Consider the following 21,506-nt stretch of genomic DNA (forward strand, 5'->3'; position numbering starts at 1 on the left):
ATCTTTGCCTGGTTAAACTAGTTAGAAAACAGCCATAGCCTTGCAAATTTTGGTCAGAACTGAGCGCAACAATTTAACATTCCTCCTCCCAATGCCATTTCAAGCTGTTCTCAATAAGGTCAAATTTAAAATGACAAAAATGGTGTATATTTATGATGAGTAATTGTGAGTTTGAGTTTTTGAAATGTACTAAGTATTGAGTACAAGTAGCCCCCGAGTTACGATCGTCCGACTTGCGAACGGCTTGTACTTACGAACTGAGGAAGGAGAACGCAGTCCACTGTTCTAAGTCGGGTTGCGACGCCATCCACCATTTTAAGTTGTTGCAGTTGACACTGTGTTGAGTGTGTAACTTTGTATTTGGCTTAAATTTTTCTTAGCAAGATTCACCCTGACCCCGCCCCCCCCCCTTCCGGTCAGCTGGTGGCGCAGTGAGATCAGCATCGGGCTCAAGAACGGAGGTTTCCAAGTTCGATTCAGTGACAGACACTCCTGAGCAGTGCCGGGTTGATGTCAAGCTTGCAACTCGACCTCGTAAAAAAAATCACTGCCACCTCCAGTTTAAATTCCCACAGAGAATATTGTGGAGGATCAAATACCCAAACCCAGCGCAACTCCCACTTGTCCCATTTAACCTGTCTCGCATTAGTGCTATACCCTAATGCTAATGTGAGGACCCGGGGAATTCAGTGCGGTGGTCCTTAGGACCCAGCGGACCTCGGGACCTGCCACGCACAGCATTTCTGTTTCATTGATGGGAAGCGATCATGATTGGAAATAAAGTGGAATAAGAAAGCACTTGGAAAGAGGTGAAACATCATCAGTCATTGGAAAAACATTAGGCTACAGTCGGTCAATGATTGGAGCATTTTTAAAGGATAAAGTGAGAATAATGGAGCATGTGAAAGGCCCTGCCCCGATGAAAGCTTCAATTATTACTAAGCAACGCAGTGGTTTAATTATTGGAATACATACATTTCTTAAGTGTTTTATATGCATAGAAAGGTAAAATATATACTAAGACAAACGTTTGACTGACGCTAAATAATACCGGATGTACTTGTTCCAACTTACATACAAATCTGACTTAAAGACGAACTCAGGCACTGAACTCGTTCTTAACCCGGGAAATGCCTGTAGTTAACACTATTTACTATCCTGTGCATATAATAAATAAAACTATCTGCAAACAAAACAGATCAATCTGTTCATCAGAAGAACACAAATTTTAAACCTAAATAGTCGTCTCTTAAGAAATCATACGCAAAGACATTGTACTTATAGAATTATTTGTTTCATGTCGTATTTTCAATATCATAACATTGTTTTAATTAAAAAGGAACTAAACATTGAACAGTACAGTAGAAGCAGAAGTCCTTCAGCCGATTATATCTGTTCTGATCATGAAAACAATTTAAACTGCACATCTGCCTGGAGGAAATCTATATTCCTCCATTCCCTGCCTATTCGTGTGTGTTTACATGGCACTTAAAAGTATTTATCACAAGATGTGGTGCAGACCGAAAGTTTATAACTTAAGTTTTGAAATGATTCCCAGTTTAAAAATAGTTGATACTGTTGATGTCAGCATAACTAATAAGCACATCTGCAAAACTGTTACACTACAGAGTGAAATTTCTGTAATACTCATTCCTGTTATGAATGCCAAACAATAAAGAGAGTGTTGTGGTGACACAAACTGCATGCTTTGGTGCTCTGGTGCAATGTCTAGTGGATTCTCCCCACTGGTATTTCTTTGATAATTATTTACCCATTTCAATTAATCCATGGGGATTGGGGGAAAGTCAAATATTTCCCCATAGAAAGGACAACTAAACCATACAATTAGTCATTTCAGACTTATGAGCTGTCAGTTCTCATCACCACTTTGTTTTGGGAACAGAATATGTTGTAGGGCCATGATTATGGGCAGAAATATATTTTAAGCCAGCAAAATGCAGCACTGAAGGCTTCAAAGGAAAATGCCATATGTGGTGTAGTACTGAGTCATGAACAGAATCAGGTTTAATATCACAGGCATGTGTCGTGAAATTTGTCTTTGAGGCAACTGAACAACGCAATACATATTAATAGAAAAGACATGAATTACAGTAAGTGCATATATTAAATAGTTAAGTTAAATAAGTAGTGCAAAAATAAAAATACAAATGTAGTGAGGTAGTGTTCATGGGTTCAATGTCCATTCAGAAATCGGATGGCAGAGGGGAAGAGGCTATTCCTGAATTGCTGAGTGTGTGCTTTCAGGCTTCTGCACCTCCTTCCTGATAGAAACAATGGGCATGACCTGGGTGATGGGGGTTCTTAATGGTGGGTGCCGCCTTTTTGATAAATAGTGACAAAAGTTTATTTTTTGATCCTCAAGGTGGATTGATCCTTTCCAGACAGCAAATGGATGGAAGCGAGAGTGCACAAGGGAGGTAAAAGAGGTGTGGAAAGAGCAGGGAAGATGGAGGCATTAGATCCAGTCCATGAAGGTAGTTCCCAAAGCTTGTTGACAATTGTAATGTATTGAAGAACATCGTATGTGGAGAATTCAGGAATGGTAGTGCTGGGACTCTGGAACAAACTGACTTTGAAAAGAGATATTAAATGTCTTCACAGGTTTAAAGCTGGATAAATCCTAAGGGCCTGATAAAATATTTCCTGTGCTGATATCAGAGTCAAAGGGGGAGTTTTTTGGAAGCCTGATAGAATTTTCAAATCTTTTCTGGACACTGGTGAGGAGGAGAAATGACTGGAACACAGAAAATATGGTACTCTTATTCAAGAACAGCAAGAGGAACATGCCAAGTAATTAAAGGCCAGTGAACCTAACCTGGATAGTAGGCAAATTTTTGGAAGAGAATTCCAAGGGATAGGATTAAATAGCATTTGGAAAAGCAGGAATTATTTAAGGATAATCAGCACAACATTATAAGGGTAGTGCAGTAGATGTGGTCTACATGAACTTCACTAAAACCTTGGACTAAGTCCTAAATTGAAGACAGGTCCCAAAGATAAAAGCACTGGGGTTCAGGATAATTTGGCTAACTGGGTCCAAAATTGTCTTGGAAATAAGAGGGAGAGAGCAATGGTGGAACATTATTTTTGCAATTGAAAGCGTGTGACTATTGGTGTACCAATGATCTATCCTCTACCCTTAGCTGTTTGTTAAATACATTGTCAGTCTGTGAACGTACAAGCCACAATAAGCACATTTGCAGATGATTGAGCTACAGAATGGTTTTGATGTGTTGGTGAGATGGACAGAACAACACCAGCAGGAAATGAATCCTGAAGAATGTGAGCTAATGTATTTTAGCAGAACTAATGGCACAAGAATATGCATAATGAATGGCAGTACCCTAGGAAGTACTGAGAAACAACAGAACCTTATTATACTTGTCCAAGGATGCCTGGAACAGGTAGATATGGTGGTAAAGAATTTACTTTCAAAACAATATCTTGCTTTCATTAACTGAGAACACAGAGTATTAAGAAGAGAATGGAGGTTATCGTACAATATATTATATCCATTAAGCCAAAGCTGTATATTGTTTGTAGTTTTGGAAAAGATACGATTGCATTAGAGTGGGCTCAGAACAAATTCATCAGACTGTTGCCTCGGATAGAGCACTTCCACCATGAGCAGAGAATGTAGAGACACAGTTTATTTTCCTAGAAGCTGAGGGCGACGCGACTAAGATCTAAAAAATGATGAGGGGCTTGGTATAATTAGTGAGAATATTTTCCCCTTGGGTAGAGTACCGATGAGCAGAAGGCAGAAACATAGCAGCAGATTTAGAAGGCTTTTGAGAAAGGATTTTTCAGCCAAAATATGGTTAAAATCTGAACATACTCCATGACGGGGTAGCAGAAACAGTTATTCACTCAACATTTATGAACTATTTAGATGAGCAGTGGAAGTGTCTGGCATAGAAGGCTGGAATACAAGATTTATAGAGGTAGCATGATGATGGCCAGTACAAACATAGTGACTGAAGGGCATGTTTCCACACTATAGGACTCCATATCAGAAGTCATTTACAACTAGGCCTCCTGGATATAAAAAATAAATAACAGAACAAATGACTAACCCTTCAGAAGATCCACCCAATTTGCATCACATTGACCTGATGACATGAGTGTTGCCCAAGCAGCTAAATTAATAACCTCAATTTGTTCTGATGTTATTTTATTTATTTTATTTAGAGAAACAGTACAGAACAGGCCCTTCCGGACTAACGAGCCACACCGCCCAGCAACCCACCTATTTTAACACTAGCCTAACCACAGGACAATGAACCAATTAGCCTCCTAAATGGTACGCCCTTAACCAGCTATGCCCATTTCATATCATACCTATCACTACACCAATTCTTGGGGATACAAAGACCGATTATCACCAGCCAGATTGCAAACACCATCTTAGTCAAAATGAAAGAAGAACTACTTTTAGAAAAAAATATCTTCAAGTATGATCACCAGTACTTAAAAAATAATTAATATATTAAAATTATGATATATATCAATTGTTGGTTATCAATACCAAAGACTAACTCATTACTACCACAAAACAATTAACTATAAAGACAACATGGAACCTGAGACATTACTGACATAATCATTCACAAATTCCCCAGATATTATTTTATTGGAAATGAAAGAGTCTGACTGTCATAGAATTAACAAATCAAATATACATCCTTCAAGACAGCTCCATGAGAATAAGGAACCTAATAATCTACACAGCTCTGATCCCCAAGTTTAAAAAATACAAATACTTCTGAGTACAATTACAGTAAGATTCAAAAAATAGTAAAGAAAGGGGGAAAAACACAATAACTATTCAGATTTAAAAATATATAGGTGACATGGTCTTGTAAATGAAATGTGCAAACCAAAATAAAACTTATTTTCCTGATTTAGCCTCATTCTTTCTTCACAAAAATCATGGTCTTTAGGGCACACTCCTACTGTTAGAATCAAAAGGTTATTTATATTATGACCGTTGCCATTTATGTCAATTCATGGAGAAATAACAGTGCAGGGTTAAGCAATATGTACTGCACCCTAAAGCAGCCGAGCTAAGAATATTATCAAGTCACTCATGAGTGACAGACCAGTTCAAGCAACAGGCAACTATGCTATCCATTAAGATGAGCCCTAGGCTGTGTTATTGTATCTCTTCTAGATCATAGCATCTTGCTCAGTTCTAAAGGAACAGTCATAACAGTAACAAGTTATCACATTAAACATACAAAAATTTTATTGAACTTGAAATCCTAAACAGATCACATCATTACAAAACTAGTTAAATGCAATTAGTACTTATGTTGTTAGTTACTTTATATAGCTACATAGTTACTGAGATAATAACAAAGATTAAGTGGAATGGTCAATAATAATAAGTGCAAATGTGTGTGTGTTTGTGGCATGATTGAGTATATTCAGAGTACACCAGAATGCAGAATTTTGACGGTATTATTTAATTGTCAATCCCAGTTCCACTGTTTATTATTCCGCTTCTAACAGAAGTGTCATTAAACACCTCAGACTGCTGTTTTAGGTTTCAAACAGGGGTGAAATTAACTCAAATTTCTAACAGGAATGCTTCTGAACACTTTCCATTATATTTTGTCCATTTGCGCCCAATGTCTTAGCAGGTTCCTTGCAGATACACTCTCCTGGCCGATAATGGCTTACTTTCAGCACTGGTTTCTTTGCCCCCCAGACACTGCGTGGGGTATCCTTTAGCAATGCACTGTGCTGGTCCATACTAGCTTACATTCACCTGTCTCTCTCCTTCCTCCTTGGACAAAGCCCGAGATCTTAGAGGCCTTGTACTGAACCATTGAATGGAAGTGTTCAGGGGCAGCAAGCAGGTAAGAAGGAGAAAACATAAGGCCTTCACTGCAAGAGGATTTAAGTACAATGCCAAGGATATCTTGTTGCCATACAGGGTTTGGTGGAACACCAAATGGAGTTCTGTGTAAACTTTTGAGCATAAGAGCACAAGAAATTGTGCATAAGCCTGCCCCAACTTGCAACATGATCATGCTCATCTGTCCCAGGCCTCAAGTTCTCTTTTGCACCAGTTCACCACAATCCTTGATCCCACACACAAAAAAATTATCTACCTCCTTTTGAAATACTGTAGATTCAATGATTTTGCCTGCAAATATCTCAGGGAAACCGGAAATTTACTACCCTTCTTTATCTAAGTGGAATGTTCTTTCCACAGAGGGAATACAACAAGCATTTACTCAATAGATATCTGGGATGGCAGGACTGTTCTACATTATTTAGCTATTTTTGAAATTTATAGGTTTTGTCTTGCCACCACAAAACAACAAATTTCACGTCATATGTCAGTGATAATAAATCCGATTCTGATTTTGAAGAAATTGTGTGAGTTAGGCCCCCTTCACTAGAGTAAATTGGAATGAGAGGGGATGCCATAAAATTCTAACTAGACTACATATACATTTGTAAGAACAAAGTTCCTGATGGCAGGAGAGTCTAGAGTCTGGAATTAAAACCACAGGTATGGGATATGCTATTAGAGTTAAAATCACCCAAACAATGCTAAATACTCCATTCCTCTTGTATTGCACATCCATGGATGCCTTAACTGTTCCCAACTGCTCATTCATGGCCATCCTTATGAATGAACCAAGGTTAATAGTGAATTCTGGGCTGTTAGTTAACTGTGCAGATTATCAGATAATTTAATCCTGTTGTTATTTGATATCCACACAAATATCCATTAGAGCGCCGACCAAGAGTGAAGGTTATTCATAATCGTGTAATCAAGATTGAAGACGAACCTTATTCTCATCCTACAATACTAACTCAGTCAACAGATTTTATTTAAACCTGAAAAATCAGTCAGTTTTCTTCCTAAGTTCTCATCAAAGAGGAGAAAGTCTTTGAAAAGTCTTTGATCCATCAAGCAAAGCTAAACCTTCAACTGAGCTGAGGTGCAGTTTAACCATGGAGATTGCTGGCTTGTCCTCATTGAGTGAAGTATAACTATTGGCAACATTTAAGTGTTAACAGTCACACATCGAAAACTGTGGATTAATGAAGTCATTTTAATAGTTTAAGGAACTTCCAAAAAAAAGTTTACATCCCCCACATTTTCTCTCCCTGTACATATAATCCAGCTTACCTTTTCTCCCCTCTACAGATGACAAATTTCCATTCCATAAAAATCAAAATCGGGGGTCCACCACTTTCGATAATGTTACCATTATAAATGATTCAAGCCGTAAATTCTCAGCAGGACACTGAAACAAAACAAAATCACAGGTTATTGATAAGACTCTTAAGTGGGAAATATCTTGAAAAACCACAACTTCCTGATAAATGCAACTAACAAAAAAAACACACAAAAAGGTCTGAGGTGGGGGAAACACCTAAAACAGACCAGAAGAAATGAACATTTACCATTTACTAGGAACAAGTGAAACATTTATTTCTGATAAAACTAAAACTTAAAATGCAAATAAATATCATGTGGATGCCAAAAATTTTTTCTTCTTTCATTTCCAAAATGTCATTCTATTCATCATTTATGCATGAATTTAAACTTTACGTTTGGACATCTAATCCAGACAGATGAGTGACAATGCGAGAGAAAAGGCATTTTATTCAGATCTCTCATGTCGACCAAACTATAAATAACTGGAGCAACTGTCTATAATCTGGAATTGCACATCATACTGCAGTATGATTATACTCCCTGATGATGCAGCTCACTGAAAATTAATCCTTTGTGTATTCTCTTGTCTGAATGCAGTAAACATGGACTATTTATCTGTCTCCTCAAGCTGACAATAAAACTGTATCCCATGCTTAATATACAAACAGGTAAAATCTGCAAGGTTCGCTCACCAAAACTTAAATACTCTGCTAAATTAGTGTGCACATTTCTAATGCTACTTCCATTATTAGCTGTAACTCCTTGATGGACTTTAAGTGCTTCCACAGATTTTTTTTTCATTTCCACATGGAGCAGAATTTATACTAATTTGTATCCTTACCACCAGTACTTTTTTTAAACTTAGAAATATCTCAAATATATCTTATCTTGTTTATTCTATAAATATGTGTTTTGGGCATTAGCAGGGAGAAGTTTCAATATTGAGGCCACTGGTCCAAGGAAAGGATAAAGTTTCATTGTGATTTTCCACACATTACAGTGAAGTAGAAGTAACAGCTGCAATATGAGGTACATATTTTACCATTGTTTGTTAATAACACATGTTCAGCTGTTCATGGCTTTAACTTTGCTTTGTCTATTCCCCTGCAGTGCATGGGGATCCTGCTGGAATGGCCAGACTGTGAAAACAAGCCTCAGATGACCAAGTGCAACGGCAACTTTCAAAGTAGGAACCAAACCAGACACAACAAACCACAGAACAGCCAACCTAAGTTGTCATAATTTATGTATGACGAATTCAAATGTTAACACCATCTACTGAAAACTAACTTTCCACCAGTGGCATATTCCTACCAGAACATTTGGTTTTGAAAACTTCTGATAAGACACTACTGATAGCTTATCTATTTCTGCATGAATCCAGCCAATTTCTCCACAGGATTTATAATTGCCAACTGCTTCCATACAATGAGAAAAAGTACCTCACAAGATCTTTGAATTAATTTAGATCGCTAAGAGCCTAATTCAAGTTATTAAGATCCCAAAATGATTTTAGTTAACATATATTACCATTACTTTAAGAATTTCTTCACTCTAAAACAGCCATGCAATTGAAGCTAAATTTGACTTCTCAGTGTTTGTATTAATTTTCTGCTCATATCCAGAAAAGAGATGGGCGATTTCACATTACAGTTTGACATACATTCTGGTCAGTGCTGGGAAGATGGAACAATGTGTAATAAAACAAATACAGGGAATATAATTGGAATGATTAAACCAATTTAATTTAAATCTATTTGTTTATGAGCTCATTACAAACTGATGTCTCATCACAGTAGATTTCACACTAATTAAAGACTATGCTACTTACTTCGCAAATTTTACACAAATTAATTATAATTTTAACATTAAATTCTTAACATATGTTTAAACTACCCTACAATGTAACCTTGATATTGACCTAACCTATACAGAAGTTACATTCAAGCCATATACTTTTAACTCCCACTGATTTTAATTTCAATGCTGTGTGAATCAGACTAGGGATAAAACAGAAAGGATTCAAGTTCATCCCATTCCCACCAGGCAAATTCAGTTAAAATTTAAACTCTTCTAAAAAATGGAATATCAGTTACTTGTTTTGAAAAAAAAATGTCCCTTAATGAAAATCTTCTTTCACTGACAAAAAGCTCCAGTAAAAAGGTTATATTCCTGGTCAAACATTTCAAGATTCAAAAACTTTATTGTTATTCTAACCGTACATCAGCTCTGCAGGGCAGAATGAGACCATTTCCCAGGAGAAGTGCAATCATAACATAACAACGCTACACTAAATAATAAACATAACAATAAATAGTAAAACACAACAGCCACATGTCAGTTAAAAACAAGTTATAAGTGTCCAGTGCAAGTTAAAAGAGTCCAAAGCGGAGTCAGGTAGAGCAGCTATTTAGCAGTCTGACTGCCTGTGGAGGAAGCTGTTTAGTAGCCTTGTGGTTGTTTTGATGCTCCTGCAACGTTTACCTGATGGCAGAACAACAAACAGTTCGTGGAGAGGGTGTGAGGGGTCTTTAATGATGCACTGTGTCTTCTGGAGGCATCGACTCTGAAAGAAGTCTTGCACAGAAGGTAGGGAGACCCCAATAACCTTCTCTGCTCCCCTAACCACCCTCTGGCAAGGCTTTTTCGTTGGCAGCACTGCAGCTGGAGTACCAGGTTGTGATGCAAAAGGTCAGACATCTGCTCCAGACTCCAGCACATCTTATAAGGAAATCTTACTTCAAAGTTCAAAGTATGTATACTATATACAACCTTGATATTCATCTACATACAGGCTGCACAAAACAAAGAAACCCAATATAACCTATTTTTAAAAGACCATCAAACACCCAGCATGTGGGGGGAAAACAAATTGTGTAAACAATAAAAGTAAACAAATAACATTCAGAACTACAATACAAATAACAGGTGTGGTTCATGACCTTATATCACAATCTCAGCAATCACTCGAGTTTTTTTAAATCTATCATAAATTGGTAAATTTTAAACAATGTTATAATGCTAGCCACAAATATCAATGCTAAGGACAGGGTAAGTGGTGTATTACAGAATGAAAACTATTTACCTTGCATCCCCTACATGATAATTGATAACGTATTGTAATTTTATCCTAATTTTTGGTTGAGATTGTTCTTTGACAAAGCTGATTTTGTTAATACATAATTTGTAATTATTCAGTTACACATAAATTATCACTACCAAGGAACAGTATTTCAAGCAACAATTACCTGCACGACCTGGCTGTGAACCAGCTTGTCTACACATACATGCTAATAACAAAACATTCATGAAGCAGAAGCGGTAGTAAGATTGACAAGAAGAAAAGCAAATATGTTTATGACTTGGATTGTTATTGAGGAAATTAAATGCCAAGCTGCGGAGCACATATTCCGAAGTTCCAAGATGCTCATAAAATCAAGTTGCCAGCTGTAAAAAGTGACACAATGTACAGATTAGGAAGAAGCAGTGGAGTCTACCTTGGTAGAACTTGGCGCTAATACCTAACATCGTCTGGCAATCTATTCAAATACTTTTGTACTTTACTGCCCTCATGCATCTTGCTTACTGTTTCTCCAAAGTTACCCTGGATTGATATGGTGAAAATGAAAAGTTCCTCGACCATGAAGAAATCACATCTCCACAACAGAGAGAGTAGTTACCCAGTTGAAACTCAGAATGAAGGTATGAAAATCAACAACTGCCAATCAAATGTGTGATGCATTGAATTTATGGAAAGTTTTTCTACAGTACTTGTGCACTACACCACTGAATATATTAGAAACAATGAAACATGCTTTAATACAATTTAAAATTGTACATAGAGCTTATATGTCTAAAGATAAGCTTGCCCGATTTTACTCGCATATTAATCCTCAATGTGACAGATGTCACTTAGAAGTGGCTTCATTGACTCACATGTTTTGGACATGTCCCACTTTACATAACTATTGGAAGGACATTTTTGATGTCATTTCCTCAGTATGGAATATCGATTTACAACCCCATTTTATTACTGCAATTTTCGGTATACCAAATGAAGATGGCAATCAGCTTTCCCCTTCAATCAGACGAATGATTGCCTTTGTAACATTAATTGCCAGAAGGTCTATATTACAAAACTGGAAAGAAGTAAATCCTCCTACTACATTTCAGTGGTTCTCCCAAACTATTTCTTATTTGAGTTTGGAAAAAATCAGAAGCACTATCTTTGATTCTTCAATTAAATTTGAAGAAACCTGGGGACCATTTATTCGACACTTTCATATGAATTAATTTGGCCTATTTCAGATCCTTTTCTCTACTTATCCTTGTTCAGGTATGGAGTTCCGGAGTTCTTTTCTTGACACCTTCATATATTTATAAAGTGCTATTATTGCCCATGTTAGTTTAGTTTTAGTATTTTTTTTTCAATATATATTTTTTCTCATATATAATTTCAATTTTTTTTTCTTTTTTCGATGATTATTTTTGTTTTTTTTTCATATATATTTATATAGACTTGATTGATTTATGTACCTTTTGTTGATGGATGTTTTAATAGGATATTATTACCCTATTACTAATGTAATCTCAAGTTTATTGAATTTGTAATCTATTCATTATTATGTGTTGTTTTTTTTTATATATGAAATTTAATAAAAAGATTGAAAAAGAAAGAAAGAAAGAAACAATGACTGGTTGTGCCAATATTGGATAAAGCACATCAACACCAACAACATACAGTGCAAATCAGTTTATTTAGTTATTGAGATACAGCATGGAATAGGCCCTTCAAGCCATGTCACCCAGCAATCCCCCGACTTAATCCTAGCCTAACCACGGGACAACTACAATGACTAATTAACCTACCATCTGGTACATCTTTGGACTGTAAGAGGAAACCAGAGCACCCGAAAGAAACCCAAACTGTCACGAGGAGTACACATAAACTCCTCACTGGCAATGGCAGGAATTATCTGCAGCTTGAACAAAATCGTTTCTTGCATCTGACATCTACAAACCCCACAGGCCATTCATTCTTAAATGGAGATTTGAGGCCTAGAGTGATCCTCACTCACTTTGCTGAAATTGGGGGCCAGGCATTTATCCTCTAGCATGCTGAATCCTCCTAAAGTATTTTCTCTAATAGCTGTGCACTCCAACCTATTCACTGTTGCTAGTAGAATCCTGACCATCCAGATCATCATACATCTATATCCCAACCACTAGACAACTGCATGTCCTATTTCCCAGTCTCTGGTGCTTCATCTCCTGAAGTTCCATCCCCTGCACCAATGCATCTGAGCTCCCAACTCAACCAAATCTGAACCCCCAACCCCAACCCTTGTTTCCCTCTCTATGATACTCAGTACCACTTCTGTAATCCAGGATTCCCCTGATTTATTTAAAAATCGTTAAAAAAAACTCTGTATTTAATGCTGTATCGAAGAGAATTTTGCTGCAGGGGAGTTGCAAACAAAACTGGCATGGGGTTCCTCATGCCCTGCCATTTCAACATGTCTTTTCCAGAGCAGAAGTACAAACGTCACCAATACAAATGAGAGCTGGTTGGAGATAGTCACATGTGGCTGCAGATGCTGGAATCTAAAGCAGTACACAAAGAGCTGCAGGAACTCAGCTAATCCGGCAGCATCTATGAAGGGAAATGGATAGACAATTTTTTGGGTCCAGAGTTTTCATCTGGACTGAATCTAGCCAATTGAACATGATGGAAATGAAAAATTCCTAGGATCTGTATTTAGAACTCCATGACAAGGGAAAAAAAGCCACAATGATGAAACTCAGAAAAGACTTATCGAAGGCTACACAGAAGAATAGCAGGCATTAGGGGTTAAGTTTCTTGCACTGGTAGCATTATACCTCTAAACTGTACCTTTAACAAGGAGTCCTTCAGCTGTCACACCAGAATACAATCAGCACTCTGACAGCTCCTGGGTAATGTTGACAAGGAACATCTGCACACTGCATTGATGATGACATCAAGTGTCAGATGAGGGGATCAAGTATGAAATATTCAAGTTTTTTTCATGATTCAAAGTGAGACAGCAGTGGGGCCTGTGAGCAGGATGCAGAGCGGTTTCATGAATCTAAGGACAGGTTAAGTGACTAGGCAAGGACATGGCAGGTGAAATAAAATGTAGGAAAAAATGAGAAAAAGCGAAAAGTGGAGACATTTTTTTTAAGTGTAGCTACTGTACACAACACTCAGATTTCCTTACTGAGATGCAGTTACAAGTAACTAACAGGGCACTGGCCCTAAATACCAACAGTAGTGACATCTTGCCACAATTGGAGAAGAGCCCTGGTGAGACTACATCTGAAATACAGTGTGCAGGTCTGGTCTCTATGCAATTGAGGGTGTATAGTCTAGGTTCACCAGATTGATTTCTGGGATGGCAGATCCGTAATATGAGAATAACTTAAGCTGATGTGAAAGAACGGCAGGCCACCTCATTGAAAAGTATAAAATTCTAGTGGGGCTAGACTAGCTAGACAAGTTGATATCAAGCTAACAGTTCTCCTGTCTGAAGTACCTAAAGCTAAAGGTAACCATCCCAGATGGGTCAGAACTTCAAGACTGAAACGAGATGATTTCTTCAGAGGGTAGTGAATCTGTGGAATTCTCTACCCAAGAGTGTTGTGAAGGCTTTGTGGCTGAGTACATTCATTAGATTGATTGACTTTAAATGTATAAAATAATCTAGTAAATGGGGTTCCTGCAGTAAAATAGCACCAATGAAAATTTAGCCATGACTTTATTTGAATGGTAAGATGATAAAGTGTTGTTGACTGGCCTGCTCTTTCCCTTTCTTCTGCAACCTACTAAAACCACCTGGAGTCTTTCAAACTGAGATCCCAGCTGAAGTCAGTCCCCTTGGGATTTGTTTCTAAGAAACTAGTGTTGCACTCTGCCCATGAATGCTCAAGAGCTGTGTCCAAATAATGGTCGGCTGGGCCTTAGAATTATTAAAAGTTGTATGAATCAGATCAACAAATTAATTTGTTACTAATGCACAAGAAATAAAAGTAAAAAATTTATTACCAACAGTTTCTCCAACTTAGATTGATATTTAAATTGCACAATTGTATACTGGAACACGAAATAGCTACTGAATTTGAAAGGTGGTATTTTAACGTGACTAAATAATTTCAACATCTGTTTTGAATATTCCAATGACATTGCAAGGGACTGCTTCTATCATATCACTGCTTGATCCAATAGAAAGTTTCTGGAAATCTTCATAACTGACTTTTAGCAATGGGGCTGGTGACTTACTGTATAACTGTACAGAATAGAACGGTCCAAGGTAGTTTCTACTGATTTCCAAGTCATCTGCATCCACCTGGAAATATTTCTGAGTTATACAACCAATCTTACCGCTTCTGATTTAGGAAGAAGTATGATCTGCCGGACACTTCTGAATTTTCAAATTTCCCCTAAAGTGTGTTGATTTATCTAGCACGAGGCTCAAACATGATGTCCCTAGAGTCAAAATCGCCTACAATTCATTATTTAGGCTCATTCATAAAGAATAGTAAAGACCATGAAGCTGGAACCAGATAACTCAGAGCCATAAAATGAAATGGAAATATTTTATGTATAATATTTTATATATTAAAATCTATAGAAAAATTACTTTACCTATGTTATTTATATACCATTGATTCCCTCAATCTGCACAAAATGGTGAGTGGAAACTACTATAGTGCAGTATTAAGCTTGATTTGGCAGTGACAAAGTATTTCTAATGTTAAATCAGAGCAATGATATAAAGGCCATGCCATGCAGATATTACTGAAATAAACCACATGGACATTCACAAAATATGCAGACAATACAAAAGCACAATGTGAATTAATCAGATATCAGTACCATGCTCTCCATGCTCAATAGCAGTCCATGTTATATTTGCATTTGTTGTCTATTCTCACTCTCAGATGTGTTTGAAACCTATTCTTCAAATACCAGCTTAGCCGACAAAACATTCTGAACCCCGGGTCTGCTTATGTGCAGAACACCTTCTGGCTTAAGTGTGAATTCTAGCTTACTAAAATAGCTTATTTTATTTGTTTTACATGCTCTCGTGGCAACAAGATTAGAACAAGGGGTAGGATGGACTCGACTTTTTAACACATCAGGTTCAATTCTAGCACTCAACAGATACAGTAATATGATTTTTCATGATGATGGCTACTTTTCTTTGAGATTGTTCAACACACCTGTTATTGTAAAGAAACATAATTTATCAGTTCCTGGGTTTTTATTGCCCACATCCTTAAATCAACTTTGATAAAGCATGTTTCACAGTCAACCCTCAGTAGCATCTGAAAAATGTCCTATAACCTTTTCACTTGAGATGATTCAATTTTATAATTTTGATTTCAATGTACACATTGATAATGCCTCAGTTATGTTCAGGAAGCTTACCACATATATCTGAAGCAACACACTGTTTTATGTAATAACCATGGATTTCAGCAGACAGAATCAAACAATGTTAGTGGATGGAAGTAGGTAATAACAGTGATGAAATGGGTATATGGCCAAGGGTTCACCTTGATGTCCGATATGACACCCATCCAAGGTCACTGTTGATGCACAATAGCCTAAATATGCTAATGTATCCCAAAAGCATGCTTGATCATTGTAGGGGTGGATCAACATGAGGATCAGGGACTGGGTAACGTAGATGAGTAATGTAAGTAGCCTTGAGTTGAATTTAGCTGGGGCGGAATTGTGTAGGCAGGAAGGTTTGCAAGCAACCAAGATAAGGAGTAAAGCAATGGCACATGAATATCGGAGTGATTTGCTGGTTGAGAGAAATGAGGACTTGTAATAGATGTTTTGTTTTAAAGCCTTTCCACCATAGTTTGCTTTGCAAGCTCTCTAGCCCTGCAAAAATCTATCTTACATGCTCAGATGCAATTCCTTCAAAATATTTCAACACTATAAATTTTTAAGAATAGAGAGATTTTCCATTCTTTTATTTGTTGTTCTGTTTCAGCTGCTTCAATAATCTGCTGCATCTGTTTTAATTTTTATTTTGGACATTGTAAAATGTTTAAAATATAAACATGAGAAAGTCTCCAGATGTGAAAATCCAAAGTAACATGCACAAAATGCTAGGGAAACTCAACAGGTCAGGCAACATCTATGGAAATGAATAAACAGTCTATGTTTGGGGCCAAGACCCTTCTTCAGTACTGAAACAAAAGGGGGAAGATGCCAGTATAAAAAGGTGGGGGGGGGGGTGAGAGGAAGGAGGCTAGGTAGAAGGTGATAGGTGAAACCAAGTGGAAATTCTTTTTAAAATATGCTGTCAACTTGCATTGCTCTCTATGAAAATTATCAGCCAATTTGCTGGTAATATACGCCTGGATGACAGGAATTGTCAAAAAAAACTGATGCTGGACACAATGAATGTCTTAAAGAGTCCATGATGTAATGATTGCCAAAATACATCCACTCTGCCACCAGTTATTACCACCTACAGAATGCACTGTTGCAACTCACCAAAACTCCTTTAACACAAGACCTTCCAAACCTATGACCTCTACCAGCAAGACAGACAAGGTTGGCTAAAGGCTGGAAATACCACCACTTGGAAATTGTTCTCCAAGCTGCACATCATCCTGACATGAAAATATAGTGGATTCCGGATAATTTGGACACATCAGGACCAGTACATTTTGCCCCAATTAAGTGGCTTCACTTAGCCAAACTTTTGTGAAATAGTTAAAAATGTATAAAAAAAGATAAACTACAATTTAACTGAGTAACAAATCTATTTAAGTGAACTACAGAACAAATCAGAACACTAACAATACTACTGCAGTATTATAAAACTGTAGCTCTTAGTAGTTACCTATGGAGGAATTCATCCAGTGTACACTGCCACGTTCTTTGAATTGACTGTAACTAACCAAATCAACAGAGACACCTACTGCAGATAATGGACTGCCTTCATATAATGCCTCCAAAGATTACATCCTCCGAATCTTCATTTTCATCGCAACATTTCAAGATGATTGTTAACACCTTCAAGTTCTTTGTAGTTCCTAACTTGCTGAAGTTGTGAAATTGTTTCATTTTCACTCGCAGTCGTTTCTGGCATCTCCAAGCCTGAACGCTTGAAACCAAGGTGAGCAAAACAGTTACAAATTATCTTGCTGCTTATTTCTTGCCAACTATCAGTGACAGAAGTTATTTTGAACACAAACACACAACTGATGAAGGGTCGAAACATCGACTGTTTACTCTTTTTCATAGATGCTGCCTGAACTGTTGAGTTCCTCCAGCATTTTGTGTGTATTGCTTTGATTTCCAGCCGCTGCAAATTTTCTCTTACTTGCTACTTAAAAACCATTCACTCAAAGCATGGGGTATTGTCTAACAACCCCAGAAATGCATGCGACTGATGCTAGTTAGAAACTGTTCAGTAACAGTCTCCTGTCCCAATTAAGCGGCACTGTGGCCTAAATAACTGAAGTGAATTCCAACTATTCACTGGTGGCCCAATTAACGTTGGCCAAAAATGTTGACTATTTAGTCTTTTCCATAGATGCTACCTGACCTGCTGAGTTCCTCCAGCATTTTGTGCGCACAACCTTGATTTCCAGCATGGGCAGATTTTCTCTTACTTGTAACTCACACAATGTTTAACTGAAAAGCAGACCTATTAGTTGCTGTGAAAAATAATTTTAACATTGGTTAAATATTATTAGCATCCACGTCTTGGTTAGATTGGCTCCTGGTAATGACACACAGAAAATTTAAGTTTCTTCCCTCAGAATCCAGGTCATAAATAAAGACTGAAAAATAATCTCGAATTAAAGCTTTTTGATGCTAATGAAAACAAAAAGCTGATGCAGAAATTGGAAAGCTCAGGCATGTATTTAACTAACCCACAATTACAGTCTGCCAACCTTCACACAAGACTACACTTTCATGTGTGTTCAAAATATAAATTTCACACCTCCTGTTGGGTGCTATCAAAAACAATATCTTGTGACAACTCATGTCATTAGTGATCAATTGGCTGTATCTGGCAAAAACAAAATTCTTCTTTAAAACAAGAAAATTGAGAAGGTAGAGTACAAAATTAAGTTAAAAATTGAGACCCGGAATATGTGGCAGTAACAATCATGTTAATTTTGGCTTTGAAAATTCAAAAATTATTTGAATACTGTGATACTGGAAAGAAGTCTATTTATTTATTGAACCTTTCTTATTGTAACAGTGCTTTGGATTACATCATTCAATTACTATCTTGACTTATTTTCTCCAGTGAAGCCTCGTCTTAGTGTTATTCAACATTCACACAGGTGCACTTTCCAGTAAGGTACTCTGAACTTGAAACCCTGATTTCTCCCTCCATTGATCACATTGCCAAGTCCCAAATATATTCACCAAATTGTTCTGGCTGAATTCAGAACCATTAATACATTCTGAAAATTTGCTATTCAATCTTTTGATGAGTTCATAAGTATAGAAGTTATCTATTATACAAGAAACAGCAGGCAGGCAAACTATTCCCACATGAACGTGCTGATGACCAAGCATAACCAAGTGTTGTCAGTAAGTTTACTTAGTGGCTTATTACCAATATATGGAATGAAGTCATACACTAAATTGTGTTGCCACAACCACATTATTTAATTCCACTGCCATTTTATTCCCATTACCAATGGCAGACCAGTAACTCACATTGAGATGTCATCAAGTTCAAAGTGGATACTCTGCATTTCTGAAGACAAATAATGGTGGATTTTTTTTGCAAGCTGAATGATATTAAAATAGAAATTTCATACTCCCAACATTACACTGTAGTGACACGCCGGTGACTCAGGGTAATAGTCCCCTACCTTTCCCTTAATTGATGTGAGAAAGTGACTAGCTTCTTTTCAGAGCCATGCAAGAGAAATCGGACCCACATTAGAGCATGATATAAGATCATAAGATATAGGAGCAGAAGTAGGCCATTTGGCCCATCGAGTCTGCTCCGCCACTCAATCATGGGCTGATCTAATTCTTCCAGTCATCCCTACTCCCCTGCCTTCTCCCCATACCCCTTGATGCGCTGGCTAATCAACAACCTATCTATCTCTGCCTTAAATACATCCAATGACTCGGCCTCCACAGCCGCTCATGGCAACAAATTCCACAGATTTACCACCCTCTGACTAAAGTAATTTCTCCACATCTCTGTTCTAAATGGATGTCCTTCAATTCTGAGGTCGTACCCTCTTGTCCTAGAATCCCCTACCATGGGAAATAACTTTGCCATATCTAATCTGTTCGTGCCTTTTAACATTTGGATTGTTTCTATGAGATTCCCCCGCCCCCCCCCCCCCCGCCCCATTCTCCTGAACTCCAGGGAATACAGCCCAAGAGCTGTCAGACATTCCTCATACAACAACCCCTTCATTCCTGGAATCATTTTCATGAATCTTCTCTGAACCCTCTCCAGTGTCAGTATACCCTTTCTAAAATCAGGAGCCCAAAACTGCACACAATATTCCAAGTGTGGTCTCAGGAGTGCCTTACAGAGCCTCAACATCACATTCCCTGCTCTTATATTCTATACGTCTAGAACATTGCATTCCCCTTCTTCGTCACCCACTCAAACTGGAGCTTAACCTTTAGAGTATCCTACACAAGGACTCCCAAGTCCCTTTGCATCTCTGCATTTTGAATTTTCTCCCCATCTAAATAATAGTCTGCCCATTTACTTCTTCCACCAAAGTGCATGACCACACACTTTACAACATTGTATTTCATTTGCTACTGCTTCGCCCATTCCCCTATGCTCTCTAAGTCTCTCTGCAGGCTCTCTGTTTCCTCAACACTACCAGCTCCTCCACCTATCTTTGTAACATTGGCAAATTGAGCCTCACATCCATTAATCCCATAGTCCGAATCATTGACAAACATCGTAAAAAGCAGCGGTCCCAACACCGACCCCTGTGGAACTCCACTGGTAACCGGCAGCCAGCCAGAATAGGATCCCTTTATTCCCACTCTCCGTTTTAAGCCGATCAGCCAATGCTCCACCCATGCTAGTAATTCCCCTATAATTCCATGGGCTCTTACCTTGCTAAGCAGCCTCATTTGCGGCACCTTGTCAAAGACCTTCTGATAATCCAAGTACACCAGATCTACTGCATCTCCTTTGTCTACCCTGCTTGTAATTTCCTCAAAAAATTGCAGGCAGGATTTTCCTTTCAGGAAACCTTGCTGGTTTTGGCCTATCTTGTCATGTGCCTCCAGGTATTCTCTAATCTCATTCCTAACAATAGATCCCAACAACTTCCCAACTACTGCTGTCAGGCTAACATGTCTATAGTTTCCCTTCTGCTGCCTCCCACCCTTCTTAAATAGCAGAGTAGCATCTGCTATTTTCCAGTCATCCAATACAATGCCAGAATCTATTGATTCTTGAAAGATCATTGTTAATGCCTCTGAAATCTCTCCAGCTACTTCCTTCAGAACCCAAGGGTACATTCCATCAGGTCCAAGAGATTTATTCACCCTCAGACCATTAAGCTTCCTGAGCACCTTCTCAGTCGTAATTTTCATTGGACAGATTTCACTTCCCTGACACACTTGAATGTCTGGTATACTGCAGACGTCTTCCACTGTGAAGACTGATGCAAAATATGCATTCATTTCCTCTGCCATCTCTGCGTCTCTCATTACAATATCTCCAGCGTCATTTTCTATTGGTCCTATATCTACCCTCAACTCTCTTTTACATTTTATATACTTAAAAGAGCTTTTAGTATCTTCTCTGATATTAGTTGCCAGCTTCCTTTCATAATTCATCTTTTCCTTCCTAATGACCTTCTTAGTTTCTTTCTGCAAGTTTTTAAAAGCTTCCCAATCCTCTGTCTTCCCAGTGGCTTTGGCTTCCTTGTTTGCCCTCTCTTTTGCTTTCACTTTGGCTCTGACTTCACTTGTCAGCCACAGTAGTGTCCTTCTTCCATTCAAAAATTTCTTCCTATTTGGAATATATCTTCCTTGCACTTCGCTCATTTTTTGCAGAAACTCCAGCCATTTCTTCTCTGTTGTCCTTCCTGCTAGCATCCCTTTCAAGTCAACCTTGGCCAGTTTCCCTCTCTTGCCATTGTAATTTCCCTTATGCCACTGAAATACCAACACACTGGAATTTAGTTTATCCTTCTCAAATTTCAAAGTGAACTCGATCATATTGTGATCACTGTTCCCTGAGGGTTCCTTAGCCTTAAACTTTCTTATTACCTCCAGATCATTGCACAA

At 37.9% G+C, this 21,506-nt stretch overlaps 1 protein-coding gene across 5 annotated transcripts in view; it reads right to left on the reverse strand.

Annotated features, from left to right (window-relative positions):
* The window catches only part of foxp1b (forkhead box P1b), a 524,891-nt gene that overhangs the window by 458,506 nt on the left and 44,879 nt on the right, over positions 1-21,506 (reverse strand). For all 5 annotated transcript variants that reach the window (XM_059944321.1, XM_059944319.1, XM_059944324.1 and 2 more), the window contains exon 2: positions 7,175-7,292. The gene's annotated coding sequence lies outside the window, so the exon portion shown is untranslated. The remainder of the gene's footprint in view (positions 1-7,174; positions 7,293-21,506) is intronic.

The sequence above is a fragment of the Hypanus sabinus genome, chromosome 19, assembly GCF_030144855.1.
Source record: "Hypanus sabinus isolate sHypSab1 chromosome 19, sHypSab1.hap1, whole genome shotgun sequence".
Classification (NCBI taxonomy): Eukaryota; Metazoa; Chordata; class Chondrichthyes; order Myliobatiformes; family Dasyatidae; genus Hypanus; species Hypanus sabinus.